This window comes from Papaver somniferum, chromosome 2 (genome assembly GCF_003573695.1).
Source record: "Papaver somniferum cultivar HN1 chromosome 2, ASM357369v1, whole genome shotgun sequence".
NCBI lineage: Eukaryota > Viridiplantae > Streptophyta > Magnoliopsida > Ranunculales > Papaveraceae > Papaver > Papaver somniferum.
The window spans coordinates 140,581,418-140,608,223 of record NC_039359.1 but is presented as its reverse complement, the minus strand read 5'-3'; the positions used below and the strand labels follow the sequence as shown (position 1 = coordinate 140,608,223).

Below are 26,806 nucleotides of genomic sequence, written 5' to 3'. Positions count from 1 at the left end.
TGAGATGAACTGTTAATTTTGTGGTTTTTTGATCTTTGGTGATGCCCTCGTGTTTGCTTCTAACTTGTTTTTTGTACCTCCTCGCAGCCATGTCTGACCGTCCGCGGCTTCCTTATCAAACTCCGCCTTCCAGTCTGCCGAGATCCCCTCCGCGTAGAGAGTCTGATACATCTCCACATGGGGGAGATCTCTCTAAATTGTCGCAGATGGATCCCCGCGGTAGTAGAGTTTCGTCTTCTTCTGGGACGAAGGCTTCACCTCCTAGGAAGGGAGATCCATCAAAGGGCACTTCCGGGTCTCGATACGCTGTCATCCGTGCTCCTTCTCGTCCTCGTGATGACTCCAGGTGTACGCAGACACCTCCTCGCGGTGACACCTTCGATATTCCCCCTCTTCGTTCTATTGTGCCCGTGCAGAACCCTCTGCCGCCACCTCCAGTACTTTCTTTCAAAGGGAAGAACTCCAAAGGTGTTGTGCCGAGAGCTAAATCATCTAAAAATCCTCCTTTAAAAAGAAAAGCTTCCGAAGCTTTTGTTGGTTCGTCCGATCCCGCGGAAGAAGAGGAGGCTGTCCCGGTGATACGCAGCGTTTCGGTTAGCAAGAATAAAGTCACTTTTAAGCACATTGACCTTGAAGTTTTCAAGGAAAAGAATGAGCTCCAAGCCTTCGAGGTTCGTTTCTATGCCCCTGAGGATGATATTACTTACGAGCTCATCTCGAAGTATCAGTTTGATGTGTTTAATCTGTTGACTACGGTTGGAGCCTTCGAGGCGGGTCTTATGCTGCCGTTGTATATTTCTGGTGATTCCTTTTATTATGATGTGTTGGATGGTCGCGAAGGCTCTTCCACCAATACTCATATTCGTTCCGTGTCGCAATTATCGGGGAACTATCTCCGTGCACTGAGGGAATGTTATCTGCGGAGTAAGGGGGAGACGATGATGACATGTTACGTTCCAAATCCCGCTGAGAGGGAGTGGTATACTCCTGAAAAATTTAACAGCTCCTTTGGGGATTATTTCAATAGTAAGAACCGTAAACCGTGGAGTGTTAGTCTTCGTAACCTCGCTGCTCCTCGGGGCGAAATTCGTCTCTTAAGTGAGGTGAGCGTTGCCAAACTGAAATACGTTCCAGGCACCGAGGGGTCGGCTCAGCGAAAACTTTTTCCTGCTCGTGAAAGGATCAAGCGTGACCATGATTATGAGTGGCATGCCACTGTTATTGAAATTGTTGGTCCTTGGGCGTATGGTTGGATTCCCGGTCCGCGCAGTTGGCGTCCTTCTGAGAGTAGCAGGCCTCGTGAATCTCCTCCTGCTCGTTATGGAGATTTCTGTCCCTCGCGTTTAAATTTCGAGGGCATGAACTTTCCTTATGCTCTCTACGTTGTTGATGGAGACGAAGAAGAGGGTTCTGGTGCTATACTTCCACCGAAGAGTGCCGCTACTACCAAGGTATGGTTATTGCAGATTCTGGTCGCGCCCCTCCTTTTTTGAAAATCAAACTTTGTGTATGAGGAAATAACTCTTTTTGTGGAACTTGTATTGGTTTGCAGGTGTCGAAAAAGAAAAAGATTGGGCCCAAGCCGTCTTCTACCATTGTGACGGGTGAGGCTGAGGTTCATGAAGAAGTTACCAGTCCAGTGAATGAAGAGTTTGCCGAGGATGAGGCAATGTTTGATGGGGAAGAACGCACTGATACTTCCCCTCCTGATGTCGAGGAAGAGGTTGGTGCGGGTTGTGATGGTGTTGATGGGGGAAATAATACCGCGGTGGCCGAGGGAAGTGTTACCGCGGAAATGTCTGCTCCTGCTGGTGATAACCCTGATGGTCGGGAATTTATCGGAGGGGGTGAGTCTGCGAAAACTCTCGCCACCATTTCTCAAGAGTTCTCCTTTGACAGGATATATTCCGCAGGGGAACTCTTTGATGATGCCCTCGGTTTTCCCGAAGACTTTTCTTTGCTTTCCCCCAATGATGATTGGGATGTGCTCGGGGATTTCGGTAAGAAAAATGTTGTTGTTCAGAATGAGGGCGTGGATGATCACGTTGCGCGTGGTGATGCGGAGACTTGTGCTGATGGGGAAATGACAGCAAAGAGGAAGTCTGTGGTTAACTCACCTTCCGTGGATTTCCCTCACTCGCTGATGTTTGAGGGTGAGGATGCCATAATGGATTGGCTCAAGAAAAAGAGTCTGCTGTTTGTTCCCCATCCAGTCCCGGTGGTTGCTGGCGAGAAAGATTCTGATGCTTATACTCGTCGGATGATGGAACTATCTTCCGAGGCGCGTGTTGCCGAGATGTGGTGGAAAAACTTGAGTGTTCCAGAGGATACCCTCGTAGCGGACCCTCCATCTTCTGTTGATGAAATGATGGCTTTAGCCGATGGGTACCAATATGGTTTTCCCCAGCAGCGTGTCTTGGAGGTAAGTCCTCGTACATATCTCTTCGTGACACTCGAATCCTTCGGTGTAATAATGTTTTCCGTTTGATGTGTAGATGATGAGGAGTGAGCATTGTAACCATGTGATGTATCAATTCTTTAAAGCGAAATCTTTGAAGCTGGAGGCTAAGCTTCGTCACAGGGAAAAGGCATTATCTACGGCTGAGGTGGAGATAAAAGAAATTAAGAATAGCCTTAAAGAGAAAGAAAGGATGGGTGAAGCTGAGGCTGGTCTTCGTTCAGAGCTTGCCACCGTTCGCGCTGAGTTAGAGTAAACTCGCGGAAAAGTTTCAGCTTTCACAGGTTTAGTTCTTCTCCATCTTTTATCCCTCGTAATTCCTTTCTACTACTTTGTTGTTCTGTCTGAGTCTCCCCAAACTATCTTCAGTGGGTGGAGTCCCCGAGATGATATGACTTCGGAATGAAAGGGCACGACAAAAATCTCGTATCAAAGAGTTGGTCGAAAAAATTAAGATAGAAGCCAAAAAGTGGGACGCTCGGGCTGAGGGATGGCGCGCAAGGCATGTTCAGATGGTTGATATACAGAATATGTATAACCATGACTGTATTTTGTTCAATGGTACGCTGTTGTGGACACGTGAGAATCTGCGGGAATCCCGTGAGCGTACTTCGTTATTAGAGGCTAGAATACATCTTCTGGAAGAGGAATTACGAAAGGCTCGCTCCCTTCCTTTTCCGGGAATTAAGGAGAGTATGCTGTGTCTTACCATAGAAAGGGACGATGCCAGAGCCGAGGTTGGGGATCTCAGCAAAGCCCTTGCTGCGTCTCGCGCTGAAATAGCCCGCCAGGCTGAGTCTGAGAGAAATCTCGAAGTATGCATGTACAGACTTAACAAAGGGGTAATAGAGATAAACAACGAAGTCAACCATCTTCGTCACATGGATTCGATGAAGCAGGTAGAATTAAATGCAAGTCAATTTGCTCTCACCAACCTTCAACTATATTATAAGAAACTATCCGAGGAATATGACTATCTTGACGAAGCGCGAGACGCGGTTGTTAATGAGTATGAAGAGGCTTCGGCTTGTGTCGAAGGTATAACCTCATTTCATCGAGTGTGAGTATGTCTTTTCTGTGCTAAATCCCTTGTGTTGTCTTTTTCAGAGCTTTAGGGACAACTCCGCGCTGCAAATGAAAAATTTGAAAAGGCTCAATCTTCCTTAGTGCAGCAGGAAGGACAAACTAATTATTTTAAGAGTCTGGTGGAATCCCGCGAGGAGGCCGTTGGTGCTGCTTCTAAAGAAGTGAATCGTCTGTCCTCGTTGTTATCTCAAGCCCACCAGCGAACGACAGTTATTATGCATAAGGCTCGGTGTCAATTGGCGGAGGAGACAAACAAGATGCTGGAGAAGATTGAGCTTGGCCTTAAGACCGATCATGGCCTCGTCAAGAGCTATCTGCGTCGTCCTGTACCTGCCTCCTTTCCTGGCTCCTCGGGACCCTCTTCTGGTGGGAGCGTCCCTTCAACTCTTCGGAACAACCCTGCTGATGGGGCGTCATCTTCCAAGTAGAAACCACGGCATTAGCCTTCAGTTAGATTTTGCTAGTATTTTGTAAAGAGAATGTTTTTGATGTGTTTTTTCTTTGAATTGGCCTTGCCTCTCTTTGTAACCAACCCTTATGAAATGGATCATTCTTTTGGTATACCTGCAGTATCAGTTTGTTTTTTATTTTAAGCATTGTAAGGAAGGACATTAAAAACAAAAGAAGAATGTTTTAAGTGTTTGGGTGCGATACCGAAGGGAGGTACCTTCGTGATCGTCTTGAGACATGTCACCCCGCTGGCGAACCCTGGGCCAGAGGATTCCCAGACGGTGGGGGCCGAGGCAACGTTCTAGGATATGGGGTTAAAATATTTACATACACCCATTCCGTCGACCCGTTGCCTTAAGATTGGTTGGGTATCTCTTTCTGCTGGGTGCCTTCCCCCTGGTCTTACACTCATAGACACTGATGGGGGATCCCTGAGAGATTGTAGATTAACTACTTTCCCCAATATTGATAGTTTATTACTCGATGTGCCGTATGTATAGGTGCTCGTTCCGCGGATCTGTTTGTTCATCCCGCGGAATTGCTTCGGAATTTGCAAAGAGTTCGTTTGATTGATAGATTGAGGTCTGCTAATCCTCTTCCAGAGATAGAATAAAGTAAAGCGGTTACGCTGCCTTCTTCTTCTGGTATTCTTCACGCAGATGTAAAGCTGCGTTGCTCCTATGGGTAGTATGGTTTGAGCCACTTAGCATTCCAAGGATGCCGGAGGACCTCGCCTTTCAGATTGCGAAGATAGTAGGAACCGTTTCCCGCAATGTCGTGTATTATAAAAGGTCCTCCCCATGTAGGTGCTAACTTTCCCCATTTCTTCTCTCGTTGATACTGTGGGATTGTTCTTAGCACATACTGCCCTCTACAAAATTTTGAAGCTTTACCTTTTTGTTGTACTCCCTCGCTAGTCTTCGTTGATAATTTTCCATCTTCTGCAATGTTGCTTCTCTCCTTCCTTCCAGGTCGTCCAATCTCTCTAACATCATGTCTGTTGTGAGATTTTTCTCCCATGCTTCGGTCTTTGTGGTTGGCATGAGGATCTCTGTTGGGATGACTTCTTCAGCTCCATAAGTGAGGAGAAATGGGGATTCCCCAGTGGCAGATCTTCGTGTTGTCCTGTATGCCCGTAACACATTGTGCAGCTGTTCACACCATCGCCCCTTATGTTCATCTAATTGCTTTTTGAGGATAAGGGCGAGGGTCTCGTTAGTGGCTTCCGCTTGTCCGTTGCTTTGAGGGTATATGGGGGTGGATTTGTTCTTCCTTATTTTGAAAGTATCGAAGAGCATGTCTATATTTTTCCCCTGCAATTGCTTACCATTATCGGACACGATTTCCGCTGGTATGCCGAACCTGCAAATGATGTTTTGGAATATGAAAGTAAACACATCCACGTCTCTGATCCTGGCTAAGGATTTAGCTTCCACCCATTTACTGAAGTAGTTCGTGGCTACTATCAAAAATCGTCTTTTCCCTGATCCTTCGATGAAAGGCCCGACGATATCTATGCCCCATTTTGCAAATGGCCACGGGCTATCTACAGAATTTAGCGTTGTTGCTGGCGCGTGTATCTTTTTGGAGAAACGCTGACATTCTTCACATCGTCGGGACATTCTTGCGGCATCCTGTATCATTGTGGGCCAGTAATATCCTTGCATTTTTGCTTTGTCGGCTAGTGATCTCATGCCGCTATGATTCCCTGCGTCACCATAATGGATGTCGTTTAGAATTAGATGCCCCTCTTTCCTGGATAAGCAACGTAGTAACGGTCCGAGGAAGGATTTCTTGTACAGGACCCCATCCCGAAGATCATATCTTCCTACTTTGGAGAGTATTTTCCTGGCTTGTTTATGATCCGCGGGTAAGGTTCCATCTTCGAGAAATGCATGGATCACCATTCTCCAATCATCTTCGTTGCTGAAATCTTCGTCTTGATTTGCTCTTGGCAGGATATCTTCTTCGTCAAAATCGTTATGGATGTCTTCTCCTACCTGATCTTCTGTATTTTCTTCCACTGTATCTTGATTGGTAGCAAAGTATAATTGCGATGCAATTGAAGGCTCGTATACCCTTTTTATTTTAATATCTTCGATGATTTTTTCCTTCAGCATGGATGATATATATGCTAGGGCATCCGTGTGCCTGAAATCCCTTCTGCATAAGTGCCGAAACTTGATGTTAGGAATTTGTGATGCCAATGTTTTGACCAAGGCCATATAAGCTGAGAGGGTGTCGTCTTACACATTGTACTCGAGCCCTATTTTCCGTATGACAAGCTGCGAATCACTTGTCAGTCTTACATCGGTTACCCCCATCTCTATTATTAAGCGGAGGGCATGTACGACTGCCTCGTATTCGACGATGTTGTTAGTATGCTCTTTGAATTCTAACCTGAGTGCCTGTACGATCCTTTCTCCAGTTGGGGTGGTGATGACAATGCCTATTCCTGCCCCTTCCTTATTTTTGGAACCATCGACGAAGACTTCCCATTGTCTTTGACTCGCGGGTTCGAGGACATCAATTGGATCCTTGCTTTCTTCATCGGCTTCTGGTATTCCCTTAATCTCTTTGTCGTTGTCCAGGGGGAGGTCTGCTAAGAAATCCGCCAAAACTTGGGATTTTTGGGAATGTTGAATTTCATGAATGATGTTGAATTGGTCCAGGTGGGTGTTCCACTTGGCTATTCTGCCTAATTTTCCCGCGCTTTTGAGGACTGCTTCCAGTGGTGCTTTGCATGGGACGCGGATGAAGTGAGTTAAAAAATAGGTTCTCAGCTTTTGAGTAGCCCACACCAATGCCAGGATAAGTTGTTCGATCTTCGTGTAGTTCCTTTCCGCAGAATTGAGGGTTTTACTGATATAATAGATAGGTTGTACAATGCCAAAACCTCATCAGGATCAGGATTCTGCAGGATTGGAATTGAAGCCAGGTGTTCTTTGATTTTTTGGAAGGCTTCTTCGCATTCTGCGGTTCATTCAAACTTACTTCCTTTTTTGAGAACATTGAAAAAATGTTTGCATTTGTCCGAGGATCGGGCAATAAATCTGCCCAAGGCTGCTATGGACCCATTGAGCTTCTGCACTTCTTTTAAATTCTTCGGGGATGGCATTTCTACTATGGCCTGAATCTTCGCTGGGTCTACCTCAATGCCCCTTTTTGTTACCAGATATCCGAGGAATTTCCCTGAGGTGACACCGAAAGTGCATTTTTCTGGATTTACTTTCATGTGATGTTTCCTCATTGGTTCGAAGATATCTCTCAGATCCTGGTGGTGATCTTTGTGCAGCTTACTTTTGACGAGCATGTCATCAACGTATACTTCTAAGGTACTACCAATCCATGGCCTGAAGATAGCATCGACCATTCTTTGGTACGTTTCCCCTGCGTTTCGAAGTCCAAAGGGCATTCTAGTGTAGCAATAAAGGCCATGTGGGGTGTAGAATTCTGTGTGTAGTTGATATTCTTCTGCCAGGGCTACTTGGTTGTAGCCAAAATATCCATCCATGAATGACATCTCTTCGTATCCTTCTACTGCTTCAACCAGCTGATCTATGCTTGGCATGGGATAGCTGTCCTTTGGACATGCCTTGTTGAGGTTAGTAAAATCGATGCATATCCTAAACCCTCCATTTTTCTTATGAACGACGACCATGTTGGAGATCCATGTAGGGTACTTGACTTCCTTGATGAACCCTGCTTCTAGTAGTTTCTGAAGTTATTTTTCCACTGCCTTATGATACTCCGGTGCAAATTTTCTTATTTTCTGCCTGAAAGGTGGCGTGCCTGGTTTGATGCGCAGCTCGTGTTGGATTATTTTCGGGTCAATCCCCGACATATCTCCTAGCTTCCAGGAGAATACATCCGCGTATTCTTTAAGTAATTTGGTTAAGGAATCTTCTCTTCTTTCGTCCATTATGGTCCCTACTTTGATCATCTTCGGGTTTTCTTCCGTTCCTATGTTGATTTCTTTTACGGACTCTACTGGTGTAAACACCGGCTTCGGATCCCCGAGGACTGGGACGTTCTTTGATTGCTATTTGGTATGTTTATGTCCTTCGTTGGCTGCTGAAGTACCTGTTTCTGTGTTTAGGACATTATCATCTTTTGTCAAACCCCTCCCTGTGGTTTCCTTGAGGAACAGGTCTATGGCCTTTTCTTTTGCGGCTTCTTTATTTTTAATTCTTCGGGTTTTTCGCTGCTCTTCTTGTTCGCTGTTGATACGATCCTGAGTGGTTTGACACTCTTTTGAAGAGACCCTATCTCCCTTGATTTCCATCACTCCCTCAGGTGTAGGGAATCTGAGATATTGGTAGTAAGCTTCCGCCACTCCTTTGAGTTTATGTAACCACTTTCGTCCAATAATGGCGTTATAGGGGGATGGGGCGTCAACCAAGCTGAATCGTGTTTCTACTTTCATGGGTCCGGCGTTAACCTGCAACACGATGTCTCCCAATGGCTTCGTGGGTGCTCCATTGAATCCGTAGATGGTGTAATAAGAGGTCATTAGTTGTTCATCATGGAGCTTCATTCGTTTGAATGCGTCGTAGAATAGAACGTTTACTGAGCTTCCCCCGTCTATGAGGATCTTTTTGAGGTTACATCCAGACACTGGTAGTGTTAGGACCAAGGGATCGTTATTATCTTTCATATCTTCTTCGATATCTTCAGCATCGAAGATAATAGGTGCGTCCATCCACTCTTCGTGTTCTCCCACCTCTACACCATCAATCTTATATAATTCGCAGTGGTCCTCGAATTGCTTTCGTAGCCTCTTTCCTATCTGCACTGTAAGTGAGGGCCCCGCGGCTTCGGAACACAAGATGGTGTTTATTGTGCGGTTTCCCTCTGGAAGTTGGACTGGCTTGGTCCATTTGGATCTATCCTCGGCGACCTCCTTTCGTATGTACTGTTTGAGTTCACCAGCATCAATCAGTTTTTGGATCATTATTTTGAGGTTTTTGAATTTCTCGGTCTGGTGTCCATTGAAGCAGTGATATTCACAGTAATCTTTAGACTTCTCGGTTCTTGGGGGCTGTTTTCCCTTAGACCACGGCCACTCCAAATTTTCCCTTCCTTTGATATCTCACAAGATCCGAGCATAGCTAGCATTGAGCTTCGTGTAAACTTGATCTTCGAATTTTCGATCGTCTTTTCGTCGTTCATCTCTTCGTTCCTTCATATCTTCGTGAGGCCGTTCCACTGAGCTATTTCTTTTGGCCCCATTGGTTTGTTCTGCGTAATTGGTACGGTGAGAACTCTGTGTGTGTGCCCTCGGGTTTTCACGTTGTATTTCTTCAAGACGAGCGTACTTTTCAATAATTATTCGAAGATCTCCTTCTGTCTTAGGAACGCTTCCATGAATCTCAACAAATAGTGGACTCATTCGGTCTAATCCCCACTTGTAACAGTTGATACTTACTACTAGGTTCACACTCCCTATGGCTTGGCAGATCTTGTGCCATCTGTTAGTGTATTCCCTCGTGTTTTCCTTGTAGCCAATTTCCAGAGAAAAAAGCTTATCCATTCCAGTGTTGACAGCTTTGTTGTACATGTATGTCCTCAGAAATTTCTCTGCGAGTTGATCGTAGGAGTTGATGGAATCAGGTGGTAGGTTGTCAAACCAAGACAAAGCCGATCCCTTCAGACTTGACAGGAAATATCTACAGAGGACGGCGTCGTTCTGACTCCATATGGCTAAGATACGGTTATAATATCGGATATGTGCTGCGAGATCACTGGATCCGTCGTAGCATTCAAAAGTTGGGACAGGGCACTTTAACGGAATGGGGGTATTTGCCAGGCGATGAGTTAGGGGCGTGGAGTTAGCTTCTTTCATCACCTCTTCGAGCCTTCCTCCGCCTTGTCTGGCTTTTAACTGTTTGATCTCAGCCATCATATCATCGCGCAGCTCCTCCATTGCACGGTAATATCCCATGTTCTCATGCTCAGTTGAGCGTTTCTTTCTTCGATCTTCGCTGTCATAATAATCTAACTCTTCGGTGGCATATTCCGGATCTGATGCGCTACTTCCCCTGGCGTCATTTGCTAGGATGACTCTTCGGTCACGATTGGGCTCTGGCGCTTTAGAATTTGCTTCATCCAGTTGTTGGCTAGTCTTCGTGCTTTGGTAAATCTTATCTTTCAAGTCTTGGTTCTTCCTGGCCAGAAGAGCTACGACATTTGCATAGACCTGCTGGCTCTTTTTCAATTCTTCGAGCTCTACCATCAGTCGGTGGGATTGGTTTGATCCCTGATTGGGAGTTCCGGCTGGTACCCCTACGGCCACAGTTCCCGCTTCGTCTACAGTGTGTATTAAGGGTGGCCGAGGATCTGCTTCAATCGTTGATATCTCCAAGTTTGGTCCCCTCGGTTGAATTTCCGCCCGTGGTCCTAAAAGCACTGGTATGGTTTGATTCTGACCGTTGGTTGACGACATTCCGAAGATTGGTGGATGTGCGGGCTGATGCGTCATGGATTCTGCTACCCCTTCTTTTTGTTGATGGATTTGGCTTGGGACCCAAGTCTTGTTAGCTTCTGTAGTCTGGGGGGCCACAACAGTCTTCGTGGCTGCAGCTTTGAGGGCCGCGGCTGCTATGGAGTTAGTGTTCATAGGTGAAGTGATTTCCGCAGCATCCTGCCTCTGAGCAGTTGTTTTAGCTTTGTCTCCTTTCTGCTTGCTTCGGGTCATGACCGAGGTAACCCTCGGTGTCTCCTTTGATGAGGCTTTGGTTTTTCCTGCCTCTAATATCTTCTCCATGTTTAATCCTTTCCTGCATAGGGAAATAAATAAGGAGAACCAAAGATATCCACGAGGATAGGGTTAGCGTCATTCGTACCCGCAAGACTATTGAAATAGAATGAAATGAGTTGCCCAAGGGCCCTTAATAGAAGAGAAATGCAAAGATTTCATGGGTATAGTTTTTGAAATACAATTTTTTTTAATAAGCGATCATGAATCTTGTTTTCAGACTAATTTTGAAAAAGAACTCATGGGGTATTTATAGGGTTAGAGTGTGGGACCCGTTTCTGAGAGCCGTTAGAACCTTATCTTCTTGTGCTTTGTGTCCATCACGCAGAGGTCTTCGTTCATTGCTTGATCACGCAGAGTCATCCTCGTTCGTTCCACGGGTTGATCGACACGTACACTGCTCAGAGTGTTTAATGCGGGTAGTTGAGACGCATGCTCGTGTCAGACAAGTGTCTTCTTCCCCTGTCACGTCCATGTCAGTCAACCTTCTCTTCACCGTTGATCTTGGCTTCTTTTGGGGATGAGATAAATCAACTCTTCGGGAGTTATTTGGTGCTTCGCAGTACACCGTGCTTTTGGTACATCCTTTAACTTCTTTCCTTGGATTTGTTCGGGCGAAGATCCGACGTCGACGGGATGGGCTTCTTGGCTGTGGGCGTGTGTCATCATGTTTTGATGACTTTGTCCGCATGCTTTCTTGCAATCAGTGCAGACCAACCTTATAAATACAAACTGTATCAAAACACAGCAAAAAGATGAAATGACCTGCCCAATCCAGAACTGGAAAGCACCTGTAGAGCAAATAAGTTTGGGCATTAGAAGTTTAACTGCAAAGAGGTCATAACTTGGAAATTAACATCAATACAGGATCATCCTTAATAATGTTGAATGTAAAATTGTTAAACAAGGCATGTATTTGTTTAAAATGGTATGTCTGCAATGTGGCCAGGTTAAATGTAAGCATATACTTGATAAGAAATGTGCATGATCTATCAGGGTTTAGGTAAGTCAGTAGAGGCATATAAGGACATATGCAATCAATGATCTAGAAACTAGTAACATTAGAGATTATTATTACATTAGGCTACACTGACTAATAGCATGACTAAGTCTTAGTACACATAAGGCTTATCGTTTGTCATTGAGCTTTCTTCTGCTTCTGTAGGATGTTGTCACTTGTCGATTCCCAAAGTCCAAGTGTCTTCTCCTACTATGATTTTCTTGCAACGGAAACTATCTGGGATTAGTACACATAGCAAGAGTGTGTACAAGACATTGAATTTGCAAAACTTTAGACTATACTGGTCAAGGCCAATGTTATCATTCAATTCCCAACTTCAGGTCAGGCATACCATAGAAAAGCATTTCATGAGTATTTTACCAGTCAAGTCACAATGCAAAACACTACCCATAATGACAGAAATGTTATTCGGGAATCAAAGAACAAGAACTGATTGATACTTAGACAATAAATAACAGCGGAACAGCACATTCCATACCTTTTGAGGGCATCAGAAGATTCACTCTTTCCATAATATCCAGAAATACCTGTAACACAATGACTGAGTGTCAAAACATGGGATTCATTGTATTAGATTCATAAAAATAAGACAAGGCTTTCTTTCAATCCAACGGCACCTGTAACTTATAAGGTTGCATTTGAGAATGATTTATCTGTAGGCTAACATTTTTTATATAAAAGTGGTCAAAGAAACACATTGAAGATAACGAAAACTCTGTGACATGAACTTCGTTCAAGTATGAAACAATCAAGTCTGACTGTTGCAATATTTTAATTTGTAATTGTTGGTTTAGTCTAGAAAAAGCTAGTTAGTCGGTCAGATAAGTATAAATTATAAAATGATGAAATTTCTAGAGTTAGATAGAGTTTGCAAAGCTTGTTGTATGTGACAAGAAATGACTTGAAAAACCTAGAATTTATAAGGTCAGTCAAAGTTAGAAATGGTTGTTAAGAAAAGAAAAGTTTAGATACTCTAAGGTCGGTCTTGTTAAGAGTTTCCTAGAGAAACTACAGTCAGCTGTGTGGTGCCTATAAATAGGCATGATGTGTTCAAATTGTAACTAAGCAAGAGCAAGAACAAATTAATAAGAAGAGAAAAGTTTCAGAAATAAGTATTGCTTCATCTATTAGTTTACTAGGAGCTCTAACTACTGTGCTCATGTATCTCATAAGTATTATCTAGTATTAATTGTTCTAAGTTTTAAAAAATCAACACTAACCTTGGATGAGAGTGGTGACCAGACTCCTTCCTAAGTGATGTACAACTTCAGATTTTCAGGAGATGAATTGTATCTTATGCATATGATTGCTTATGTAGCAGAAACCATAAGCTATAATTCATAAGCATCAGACTTTTGTTAGCTGTTAAGCCATTTTCTCTGAGCCATGGAACTCTGTCTTCATGTTTGTCAAAGCTTCGCAATTAGTTGCACGATGCTACCCCAAAAAGTTATCAATCTCATCAATAAAGATAATATTTTTTTTTACTCGGTCATCAATAAAGATAATAGCCGGTTGAACCTTATGAGCTGAGGTGATATAGCAGTAACTGGAAAAAACCATCACAGAAATGTGTTATGAGTTAACATTATTATAATTAACTTGGACAAGAGATATTCAAAACTGAAAATATTAGTATTCTAACACACACATTTACATAGTGTAAGCATAAAGAACAGAATCCTTATTTACTAACCCTAAAAAATAAGCTTAAATTTACATCGAAGTAATAATTGTATGTCAAAAGATTTACAAAAACAAAAAGGATTTTGCATTCCAGAATCATGAGCACCCTACATAGTACACAAAGAATACAAATTATCCTAGACATTGTTAAAGAAAAATAGGATAATCTAAAAGTCAGGGTTCAGCCCGTTCATCCAACAAGTAACCAGTAAAGGACTTTCAGAAAAGAAGAAGTTAAACGGTAGCAAAAAATGTTAGGAAGTAAGTTGCCAACATGCAACAATTGTTTTACTTCATCTACTTGTATCTAACTGTAGTTGCAGGAAATCCAACACTACACCCCTCATATGATTTCATTATTACTCAACTCATTTTTAGATTTACACTCTTAATTTTATTGATCAACCTTTGAATGTTCTTACAAGAAAAGATAAAGGAATCAGGAATGACCTATGCTCTAGACTTTCTCTCTCCTATTTACTTGTTTCTTACTCAAAAAGATCTCTCTTTCTTTACAACTTGAACGACTATTTATAGGGAAATACATAGTGGATGACAGCTAATCTGTCCTTTATTTTCGGGTATGGTCTGCGACATTCTCGCAACCTTACAAATGTTTAATCTCGCAAGCTCTCTAATTTTCGCAGGACTATCACATCTTTCTCGTGATTCTAGCTGACTTCGTTTATCGTATCATTTCTGAAATTGTTCTTCGACGCTGTTGTGTTGTGTTGTTGATAATTTCGCTGAGATATTATCGTTGCGAGATTCTGATCCTACATCTTGCCTCTTATCATATCTTCTCTGCAAAGTAGAGAATGATGTGAGAAATGCCGCAGCTGTTCATCTCTTCGTATTCTGCATTTATCACACGTATTCTTTCTTCCATCTGTTTCTTGACACGTCTTCTGTAACCGCTGCTTTTCAACCGCTCACGTCTTTTCGTCTTAATGGTGTTTATTTCTTCGAGTAAAAAAATCTCATTTATATACTCTTCTTTCCACTTTCTTTTTACTTTCTCTTCTCTTTTTATTCTCTCATCTCTGCAACTCTATTATTCTTCTGCAAGTTCTGCTACTGTAATTTTCCCCTTCAATCTTCTTACTTTTTATTCATTCCCATACTCTATATTCAAATATGCCTCCAAGTGGTCATAGACATGAGAAGAATTTAAAAGATGTCCAAAAAGATCTTGTTGAGAAAGGTTTCACACTCTCTACCATTCCTGGTGAAAGTGCCAAGTCAATTCTTTCTGTCAAACTTTTCTCTGATCAGTATTGTGATGATCAATCAATCATAATTTCGTTAAGTCAGATTCTCGCAGGTCTCCCCATTCCTCTTTATGACCCAGATATTCCTCTATTCTATGAAATTCTCGCTCACTCGGGATTTTCGCGAGCTATCTTCCAACTGAGTGGGGACTGCATCCGTCTGATGCTAGAGTTCGCTAACCGTGGTGCTGGTAAAGGATCTCTGTATTCCAAAGAACTTAGGGATCCTAAATTCGCAGACCTAGAGATAATTGCTGATAAATACACAGTAGCGATTTTCTTTGAGAACTATGAACTGATCTCCATGAAGAAAGAGAATACTCGCTGGGGTATTCGCTTAAAAAGGAAAGATAACATTGATGAAGTTAAAATTCTCATGCAATACATTGACTGGCATTCTGGTAAGAACACAACTCCTCGCCAATCCAAAGATGATAAATGATGTGTTTTTCCTTTAATGTTAAAAGGACCTTACATTGATGGGTCAAATGTTCTTCCTGCGAATCTCGCCGCTTATCAACCTTGGGTTTTCTATTGGCCCGAGAAGGAGAAGGAGGTATGTTTCTTCCCGTTTAGCTCACTTTATATTTCTTTATTTGTCTTTATTATTTTGGTCGCTAACTCTTGCGACATTCTGCAGATCCAAAAACTGAAAGATAGTTATAATAGGACTGGGAAAGCTAGTACTCTGTTAGCTCTTCACTCATACACAGATGAGGTAAGAAATATTCTCTTATGATTTTAAACAGTATATTGTTGCTTCCATTTCTTATTTCTATCTGTGTGTGAAGATTATTGCTGAAATAGAAGAACCTGCCGATGTTGCGAAGACTGGTAATAAAGGAAAAGGTGCTCTTCGCAGGGAAAAATCAACTGGTCCTCCTTCAAAGAAAAGGAAAGTCTGTTCTTCTTTTCCTTCAAATATTCCTTCTCATGAAAATTTCGAAAGTGACAAGGATGATGAGGATAATGATGAACTTGCCGCAAGTGAAGATTTTCCACCTGAATCTTTTATGGCTAAGCTCTCTGTCCTCTTTTATGATTCTCTGCAAGGAATGGGAGATAGCCAATTCGCTAATACCTGCAAAGCTCTCGCTACAATTTGCGATGTCCCTTTATTGGATGGTGATAGTTCTCTTCGTGGAGTTTCTAGATCAGTGACTCCCGACTTCTTGCATTCTCTTAATAGTCTGGTATACTTTCATCCTTTTACTTCTTCATTGTCATAACTCAAAATCTCTTTCTATATTAATAATTTTTATATTTTCTCGCAGGCTGGAAAAGCTTCTTTCGTTGTTGCCTCAGATCTAGAGAGGAGACGCGAAAATCTTGAAAAGAAGAATCTTCAATTTCGCACAAAGAATGAAGAATTGGAAGCTGAAGTTAAAGGTCTTCGCGAGAAAAATAGACAACTAGAAATTGATTCTTCTTCGTATTAGAAAAAAATCTCTAGTCTTCAGCAAGCTAATAATCAGCTTTACGGTATGTTACTTTTCTCTTTTCCCTTCATTCATTCATCCTGTTGTTTTATCTTATTTAAATGATCCTTTTTGCAGACATTTATGGTCTTTCTGATGAAGCTACCCTTCTTCGTTCATTTCCTAATGCCTTGGATAATGATACCCTTCTTGAGCGTCTTAATAATTTCTTAAATAGTTTCTCAAATGATAGAATTTCATCTCTTTCTTTGAATGATCTTAGATATAAATTTCGCCTCTTAGAAATTGACCATAGATCTAGTTTAGGCTTAGCCAACTGATTTAAGCGTCTCTTTCTTGATTCTAAAGAGAAAACCAATGAGTTAAGAACCAAAATTAGGGTCTCATAGATGATAAGGATCGCATATCTGATCAAGATGCTAAGGCTTTGGAGAAATTCCAAGAGACTCTTCTTGAAGTTCAACTTGAACGAGATGAAGCTAGCCGCAAGAACATCGAGCTCTGCGAAAGGGAAAACCAAATTCGTTCTCGTCTTCTTATAAGTAATGAGGATGAATTGTTTGGGATGCGAAAATCTTAGATGATGCCAGAAAAGGTTTAGGTGTAAATGTTAGTCTCCAAGTTGAGCATACAGCCTTGATTAGAGATATGATTTCTGACAGAGAAGGTTACTAACTGCTCTTCTTTACTAATCTTTTGCTTCTTATGAATTTTCATCAAGTTAATAATTGATTTTCTTTTGCTCGCAGATTCTGAAAGTAGATATTGTGAAAAGATTTAGGAACTCGAAGCTGAAAAGGAGGAACTCGCAAAGAATCTTTCTTCTCTCAACGACAAGTATTCTAGATTAAAGAATCAAATCAAGATCACTGTTGTGAATTTTAAGAATGATGTTATGCATTTTCGCAATCAAACTATCCAAATGGTTTGTGACGATCATAATATCCCTCATTCTGATTATCCTTGTCTCTTGCAAGAGATCCCACAGAATACTCCCAATCTGATTATTTCTGATAGTGAAGCGGATGATGAAGAATCTGATGGTGATGAAGGTTCTGATGGTGATGAAGATTCTGACGCAGACAAAGAAGGAAACAAGTCTGATGAAGATAATGAAGGATAAACTAAGAAGTAGTCTTTGTTTCTTTCTTTGATTCTCTGTAATGCGTGTACATTTATTCCTTCTTTCTGTATATTTGAGTTTCTTTCATTTTGACTTGCATTCATTAAAACAATTCTTCCTTGCAACACAGTTAATCAATATAATCATTAATTTTTGAATCTTTGTGTAAATCAATCATATGGAAACAAATAACATTTTTTAATTTCATTCATTCCCATACTTGCCTCTGTTATTTGTATCCAAATGAGAGATTTTATAAATTTTTCTTATTTTATGCCTCAATTTCGCAGTTAATTATGTATAACTTCGCAATCTTATGCGAAGTGAATTTTGATTCTTTTCAAAATATCATTCCTATGTGGTCTTATTTTGCCTTCCTAATTAAAGGTCTTATTATGCCACCTCTTGTCATTGCGACAAAATTGCAGGACGTCCTTGCACTTTCATGCAAAAACCCATCGATCTTGCCTTAACTTTTTCTTTTGTATTGTGGCCTCTTCAGGAATGTTGCGACAATACGACAGACCTAAATATTCTTGCGAAAATAAAGCCCCATGACATTGCCGTCTTGCGACGAAATCGCAGGACGTCTTCGCATTTTCATGCGAAAACTCATTGATCTCGTATTATCTTTTTCTTTTATATTATTGCCTCTTCAGGATTGTTGCACAAATATGACAAGCCTTAATACCCTTGCGAATAAAAAGCCTCATGACATTTGCGTCTTTAAACACTTATCAGCTCCCTAATGGAGGGTGCCGCCCTTATCTCCCCCCTGGTTGCCCCTTCAAGGAGGCGTACATGTACCATACAAGGTTAGCTCCTCCCATCCAGTCTTAACAACAACCAGTTGTTTTCGCAGCCTCTTATCCCTTTTACCTATAGGGCTTATGGTTACGAGACTCACCGTAAGTGGGGTTTTCTTCAGGCCGAGTGCAGTATAAGTCAAAACTTGTCAAGAATGGCAAAGTACGCTTCAAACGTCCCTGGCACTCTTGACTCAACCGTGTACCTCGGCGCCTTGATCATATCTGCACTCCTTGGGAGAGTCCTTATTACCTTAGTCGCCCAACCTAAGTCATATGCTTAAGCTGAGAATCCAAGGTGCCTCTCCCGGATGGGCTTTATTGACCCCAAAATCTCCATGACTCAGGTTCTGGTGGTGGTGTAGCCTTTCCCTGAGCCATGCAACAGGTACCCCCTTATATGACGTACTTTAGGTCTTACATTTGCCTCTTGTGAAATTGCATTCGCGAACTAGGGTGTACGCCATAAAGGTCGCCCCTTTCTCTTTTGTCATTTTTCTCTGATTGTCTTCTGTAAAATTCATTATCTCTGCGAGAGTCTCGCACATCATCATATTGTATTTGGATTTCGCAATCTCAATTTTGTCATTCAATAAAATGTTTTGAGAATCTTACTTATTGCGAGAATGTCGCAACAACTTAATCATTCATACATTTCTTTTTTTTATTACCTTTGTCATCCTCTGCTTCTTTATTATTTTCTGCTACTGCTTCCTTGGTAGTGGTATGTTCATCATTTTTATTCTGAGCTAGCATTAGTTTTGCAACATCTCTTCTTCTTTTCTTTCGATTGCATCCACCATCAACCTCTCACTTCTCTATGTATCTTTGATTTTGTGTCGCCAGTTTTCCTTCTTGTTTGCTCTTCCTTCGCAAGATTCTATCTCAGTTTCGTAACAACTATTTCCTTCAACCCAATCTCCCTTTATGATTCCTACACCGCTGGAGTGAGGGAATTTAATGCACTGGTGGAAAGTTGAAGCTACACCTAGAATCCCATGTATCCAAGGTCGACCAATTAACGCATTGTAGGGTGATTCTACATCAACGACACAGAATAAGATTTCGGAAGATATTCCCTTCAATGGAATTCACATAGTAACCTCCCCTTTAGGCTTGCTAGATGTACCATTGAAACCATATATCTTATATGTTGATGGTATAGGATCATTATCTCTTCCTCCCATAGTTTTATAAGTATGATAAAATAAGTTGTTCACAGAGCTTCCCGCATCGATTAAAATTCTATTAATTGCCCATGAATCTTCAGCTTTATCATCCTCATCTTCTTTCGGTTTTGGATTAATTTCTAATTTTACTACCAATGGATTATCATGTACCTCTTCTCCTTCGGGAATTTCTTCTGCGGTAAAAGAAATGATCTGTTTCTTCCATTCTTCTAGTGGCGAGATTTTCGCAATATTCATAATTTCTCTTCCATCGTTATCTCTTGTGAATACTCTACTCAAAACATCGTCATGAAAATCTTCGATTGTCTTATATGAATGTACGATAGAGTGACAGAATAGATTCTATGCTTTTGCACCAACTTCTATGAAGAATGTTTCCTTCTTTTTCATCGTGTTTACTTTGTGATGCTCTGGTGGTGGTGGCAATGGTTGAGATTGTGGATGCCCTACCAAAAAGTGGTTTAGTTTTCCTTGATCTACCATTCTCAAAATAATTATTTTTACATTTCTGCAATCATTTGTTGTATGTCCATGAAAATGATGATAAGAACAAAACTCATGGCTTCTGTGGTTTGGAGGTGGTTCTGTTCCCATGTTCCATGGTGTTGGTATATTCTTCATCAAAATTATAGCTTCCCATATTTTCTCCACACTTGCATTTAAAGGTGGCATCTTGATTTCTTCCCATATTACCTTGTGACCTCCTTGTCCTCTATTATAGTTTTTTCTTTGACCTCCATAAGTTTCTTGTGGTTGATCGAGTCTTTGAATTTTTTTATTTCCAGCACGATTGTAGAAATTTCTTTCTCTTTCATACTCCTCTTGATCTTTGCTTCCCATAGACACCAGTTTCTGTTGATTGTTACCCGTCACCTTCTCTTGTTGTACTTGCGAAGTATTCGCTACTGTGTTTATTAGCTTAGGCAATAAGCTTGCATTCGTTGTTTGTGAGCTGGTGTTCGCAACTGGGTACGACTCCATCTCATTTTTCCTTTCCTCTAGCAATGTATTCTTATTGAAGTTCTCGCAATTCAGTCATTGTGATCGTATTCTTGACTCTGAAAATTTGGACATACAATAGGTTTGTTGCAAACATAGCATTGATAAATGACAATATAAGATATCTCTCATCTACACGACCAGCCATTTTTCTACACATAGTTCTCCATCTTTTAGTCAGGTGTTTCAGACTTTCGCCAATCCTCTGTTTTAATCCAAACACGTCTTCTATACCAGGTCGCGAAGAATTATTACTTATATATGCCCCTAGGAATGTAGTCTGCAAATGATTGAAGGATGTTATTGTATTCTTTGGTAGACCTTCGAACCATTTTAACGCCTCCCCTGTTAAGCTGGATGCGAAATACTTGCATAATACAACATCATGATTTTTCCATTGCAACATGCACCTCACGTAGGATTTAATGCGTTGAATTGCACAAGTTGTTCCATCAAAAATGCTGGTTAATGCGGGCTAATTGCATTTCGGTGGTATTCCTACTAATTGTACTTCCCTTGTAAATGGAGTTTTCGCAGCTTCTTCTATAGCTTCATCCAATTGTCTTCTGCCTACTTCTCCTCTATTATTTAGCATTCCTCTCATTTCTTCTAACTCTTTCAAGATTTGTTTATTTACACCTGAATTTTGATCCATTGGTCTTTTTAATTTCGCCTCTCTTCTTCTGCGTTCATATCTTTCTTCTCTCGCGAAATTTTGCATTTTTTCTTCATTATCCTCATCTCGTCTTCTTCTGCGAGTTTCTTCTTCATCTCTATCTTGAATTCGCATATGATTATGTCTCTCACTTTCCCCTTCATGATTTTGTTCATTTCTTATTGATTTCGTTCGCTGTCTTTCAGCCATCCTCTGTATTCTATCGTATTCTTCATTGATATTACCGTTATTCTGGTTTTGTGTACGCCTTCTTTCTCGATTGTCGTAAGTGTTCTAGCGAAATGTCTCTTGAAGCTCTTGTTCTTCCATTTTCGCTCTCAATCTTTCACGTTCGCAAATTAAATGTGCTTGTTCAGCGTAATGTCTTTCAATTTCTTCTTCAATTGTTTGTTGATTTCTTTGAGTTTCTCTCTCATGTAAAATTCTCCTTCCTTCCTCTCGATTTCCTTCGCCATCTTGATCATTTCGTTCCTGATGTTGTCCATTCTCTTGATTTCTACCATTTTTCCTATCATCAAAAGTTTCGTTTTGTGGAACATAACGATCATCAGCTCTTTCTCTATTTTCGCGATATTCTTCATTAGGATTTGATATTTCTTCTTGAATAGCATTAATTGTGGGTGAGTTTCGTCTCATCTCTCTTCTAGTTGATCTTGAATATGATTTTGTAATACTTATCGATCTTCTACTCTGTAGTCTCATATTTTCCATCCTCAATTCGTGATTTTGCCTTGTTAGATTTGCACGTTCTTCTGCCTCAGCTCTCCTTTCTTCATGCATTCTTCGTCTCAAAGTTTCTAACGCTCCAATTTCCTCATTTTCATGAATTATTCCTTCATCTACTTCTTGATTTCTCTCTACCTGTCTATGCTTCTGGTTTGTGGCTCTTCCTCTACTTCTTCTACTGAATTTGATTACCAAGTGTGTATACTCACCCTATCATAATCTGTATTCCTCCCTTGTACTAGTGTTTGTTGAATTGGTGGTTGAATTTGATTTTCTCTATTACTTCTCATTCTAGTAGATTCTCCCATTTCACTTCTTTCTCTTCCAGCAATTCTCTTGCTTCTTCAAATTGTAGTCGGTTGTTCAGATGTATTTCTTCTTCTAGCCATTTCTTCAATGTTAACAAATTTCAAGAAATTATGTAAAATTCTTAATCAATCACTCTAAATCTTCACAAATCTCAATATTAATCTTCAATTTTTTCTAGAATAATCTTCAATACGTCCCTGTTTCTAGCGCCATTATGTAGTTGCATGAAATCTTACACTACACCCCTCGTATGATTTCATTATTACTCAACTCATTTTTAGATTTACACTATTAATTTTATTGATCAATCTTTGAATGTTCTTACAAGAAAAGATAAAGGAATCAGACTTTCTCTCTCCTATTTACTTGTTTCTTATTCAAAAAAATCTCTTTACTATTTATAGGGAAATACATAGTGGATGACAGCTAATCTGTCCTTTATTTTCGGGTATGGTCTGCGGCATTCTCGCAACCTTACAAATGTTAATCTCGCAAGCTCTCTAATTTTCGCAGGACTATCACATTTTTCTCGTGATTTTAGTTAACGTCGTTTATCGTATCATTTCTGAAATTGTTATGCGACGTTGTTGTGTTGTTGATAATTTCGCTGAGACATTATCGTTGCGAGATTATGATCCTACACTAACAATTGAAACACATTGTTCGGAAAAGTAACAGTTTACTAACACAGCTAACTCACAACAAGGACAATAGAGTTTCCGAGGTCCCCTTAATCTCTCCTTAAGACCAGTAACAGATTGTACGAGTCAGGACCAATCTAATCCAGCAATCTTCTTCAAACAAAAAATCTTCTTTCTCCTTCGTTTCACACTGAGGACAATCGGTATGATATATGCCCATTACCATAACACTAAAACAAACTTACACACATAGGAAACTTAAGGTTCTTACTCGTGTGATTTATAAACTGAATCAGTTATATAAAACTGAATCAGTATCGAAACACGGTTTCAAAGCACAATCATTTATCACAGCTGAAGGCATACTTTAAGTTCATACCCCAAGACAGACATCCGATGAAATATAAATAGGAAGCGGTCACAAAGATCTAATACAAGATAATTGGATCCAAATCAATCAACCGAATTACAAAACCCTGAAACCAATCAAAAGTCAAACAGAAAACACTACTGATGTCTACAACTTATCCTAGATATTTAATTAAAATAACTATGATATTGTAGTGAAACCTAATATACGAGTTCTACCTACCGACAAATCATCCATACCATTACTGATAGAGAGAATATAATAAGAACTTTTACCCCTTTTCTTTCAGGCTTTTCCCCTAACACTTAATGTGCAATTCAGTTGGTCTCTTGTTTAAGATTGCCTCTTGTTTCAACATCTCGATTCCATTAACGAACGAGACCAAACTGCAGAGAGAAGACTAATAAAAAATTAGACCAACAACCAGCCTACAATCAACAGAATAAAATCAAAAACTCGAGTGAAAACTAGAACCCAGAAAGATAAAACAGAGGCAAAATAAAATTAACTAACCTCACCTCAGATGTTTCATTTGAACCAAATTACTCTTTTGTTTCATCACCACCACCACACCTTCCTCACGAGAACCCTGAATGAAGTTCAACCATAGCTACTTGAGAAAATTTATAAATTTGAGAAGAACTAGAACGCTAATCAAAACCCCAGACTCATCAACTTCATTCACAGTCGATTCTAAGACCTGAATCACCCAAAATAAAAATAACTTACACATAATTATGCGATTCAATACAAATAAATTGCAGCGAATGAAAGAAACCTCAGATCTGATAAAAAATGAGCAAAAAAATTCATAAAAGAGAGTAAGAATTTGGGGGTTTGTTACTGATTCTTACAAACTACGAAAGGAATTCCAAACATTCTTCTTCAAAACTAAAACCCTAGATTTGTTTAATTATACAAAGGGATTGAGAAGAACAGAAAAACAGCCGACGAAAATAAGGAACCCTAATACCAAAATCAAAATGGATATCGGTCTACCATGTGTTGAAATTAAGATTTACAGAGGAAGAAGTGGATTTGATAAGCTGGTGAGGGAGAAAGAGAGAAAAGATAAGCGAGAGAGGGAGAGAAAAAGTTATTTGGTTTCTCTCTCTGCTAATTTGGTATAGATATGCTCGTGTGAGATGTTTCATCTCTGGCCATCCATATTTTAGAAGAGTGGATCCAAACCATACAATTAAATATGTATATATTATAAAAACTATTCTATCCACACGTCGTTGTACAAGTCAACGAAAGTCCTACACAACGGCGTCTTGACTTTAGTCAGCGAGGCTCAACTAAGTATCGCAGTCTTAGTCAACAAAAGTTCTCACGCTAACACGTTTTTAATTTAGTCAACAACGCTTCTCGTTTGATGTTACACCGTAATACTTAGTTTGTGTTGTTTCATTATGTCTTAGCCCATTTTTCACTGGTGGGGAGTAATTTATTTATTCATACGTTTGAGAAGTACAGTAAATCAAAGCATAATAATAAAGACAGAAAATAAAGTGTTGAATGTAAATGAGACGATGATTTACGTGGTTCAGCACTAAGGCCTATATTCACGGGGGTTGTGTTTCACTATGTATTCAGTAGTTACAAAAGATAGTCAAATGATTCTGTGTGAATAACGAAGCTAAGGGGGAAATAGAGCTCATACTTACTCTACCTATTTCTCTCTCCTAACATCTTCTCTAGCTCACTAAAAACTGTTCGACCCCTTCTCTCTCAGTGGAGAGGGGTATTTATAGGGATAAAACATGGGGTCCACTATCAGGGACAGTAGCAATCTTATTTTCTTGTTCTTTGTGCTGATCCCGCTGGTATCTTCGTTCTCAACCGATGCCTCCAGCGGTCACGTATGGTAACGATGGGTCACCTCTTTCTCCTCCATAGGTTAGTTGACACGTACTCTATGTTTAGAGTGTTTAATGCGGGTGGTTGGTCTGCCTGCACGCGCCAAACAGGTGTCTGCGGCTCCCATCACATCCGTGTCAGTAACTGCAATCTTCACTGTTGATCTTGGGTCCTCCTCGAGATAGAGTAAAGTAGATCTTAGGGTGCTCTTCAGTACTTCTCAGTGGCTCGATACTTTAGTGCCCCCTGGGTTCTTAGCCATCAGATCCGCTTGATGATGAACATGAGCAGATGACAGACGCCCTTTGGGTGTAGAGACGTGGCATCGTATCTTGATGTCTCAGGTTATGCGTCCTCCACGTGTAATTCCTCTGACACGTGGAGAATGATGAATTATGTGTATACAATTTGCCCCTTTTCTTCTGATTTGGATGTAACTCAAAGTCAGAAGAAAACTGTCTTCATAGCTTCTTCATCTTTCCACAATAACTTCCACTAGATTTTAGGGCACGTTTCCCACTCCTTGCAATAACTCCTTCCTGAATCATGGGACGGTTTTATCATCTCTGCTATAAATAGAAGAGAGGATGTTATTGAAATAAGTTTTATTCTTCCTTTATTCTCTTGTCAGTTTATATTCTATGAACCTCTTCATTTTATTCTTTTGTTATTTAGTTCTTTACTCCTGCTGGTGCTTCTTAGTTTTAGTAAGATCCTTGGAGGTTCGCCATTGTCGCTGCTCGTCAAGTGTTTGCAGATCATCTTCATCCTCTTATTGATACTTCTGATTCAGGTATGGAGTTCTTCCAACTCTTGTTTGCTTTCGATCAATTTTCTTTTTCTGCTACCGTACCTGGGTTTCATGATGAAGAACAAATATACGAAAGTATATATACTTGCCCCTGTTCTTTATCATGAAACCTAAGGATTCCACGTTGATTGTTGAAGCTTGTTTTTGATGGTCACCACTGGATTAGGGTTCCTCTATTTTGTGGATTTCAGGGTTTTTAGATTTTATTGGGTTACTTATCTCTGAGTTTCTGATGATACTTCTGGTGAACTACCCAAGTCTACAAAATTTCATTTTATGAACTTCATTACATTCTTTATTTAATCTTCGTCTTGTTCGTAGATATGGCTGATCGTCATCGGATTCCATATCAGACTCCACAATCGAGCCCTTACAGATCTCCTCCATCCAAGAGTCCTGATGTATCTCCGCCGAAGGGTAGTCCACCTAGGTCTTCCTAGCCATATCCTCGAGCTCAGAAGACTTCGTCAGCATATGGTCCCCGAGTTTCATCTACCCAGAGAGGGGATCCACCGAGGGGTTCTCAGGGTTCCCGTTATGTTGTTAACCGTCCTCAAGCTTCTCAACGTGCTGAACCGACGAATGCGCCATATCCTACTCCTTAACGTGCTGGGCCGCTAGATGTACAGCCTCTTCGTTATGTTGCCCCTACTATGAAGTCTTCTCAGAAGTCTACGGTCCCACCATCTACTGCTCCGGTGAAGGGGAAATCTGTCAAAGCTGATGCGCCGAAGGCTGACCCATCGAAAAATCCGCCAACTAAGAGGAAAGCTTCGGATATGAGTCCCCCGAAGAGGCCGTCGTCGGGTAAAGCCGATGAACCTGATACTGCCTCAATTATACGAAGCGTCACAGTTGGTAAGAAGAAGGTTAATTTTAAACACATAGATCTCGAGGCATTAAAGGTAAGGCACGAGCTCGAAGCTTTCGACGTTAAGTTTTATGCTCCCGATGATGATCTCAATTATGAGTTGATTAAGAATTATAAGTACGATGACTTTCATCTGCTGACAACCGTGGGGGCCTTCGAGGCTGGTAGTCAGACTCGTGCCAGTGCTCCAGCTCGTTATGGTAACTTTTGCCCTTGGCAGTTAAATTTTGATGGTATGAACTTTGAGTACGCC

At 40.8% G+C, this 26,806-nt stretch overlaps 2 long non-coding RNA genes across 4 annotated transcripts; both read right to left on the bottom strand.

The window, feature by feature from the left end:
• Nucleotides 1–11,340: 11,340 nt before the first annotated feature.
• Nucleotides 11,341–13,316, bottom strand: LOC113354030. Its single transcript, XR_003361647.1, has 3 exons — nt 12,993–13,316; nt 12,251–12,299; nt 11,341–11,542 (listed from the first exon to the last, which is right to left on the bottom strand). It is a non-coding gene; the product is annotated as an uncharacterized LOC113354030 (long non-coding RNA).
• Nucleotides 13,317–22,917: 9,601 nt separating this feature from the next.
• Nucleotides 22,918–24,123, bottom strand: LOC113349287. 3 transcript variants are annotated; one of them, XR_003360050.1, is made up of 3 exons: nt 23,738–24,122; nt 23,522–23,597; nt 22,918–23,394 (listed from the first exon to the last, which is right to left on the bottom strand). It is a non-coding gene; the product is annotated as an uncharacterized LOC113349287 (long non-coding RNA). The 3 variants fall into 3 exon arrangements; XR_003360052.1 differs by having other exon boundaries at nt 22,967–23,394; nt 23,527–23,597; nt 23,738–24,123; XR_003360051.1 differs by having other exon boundaries at nt 22,967–23,394; nt 23,527–24,122.
• Between the last annotated feature and the right edge of the window lie 2,683 nt (nt 24,124–26,806).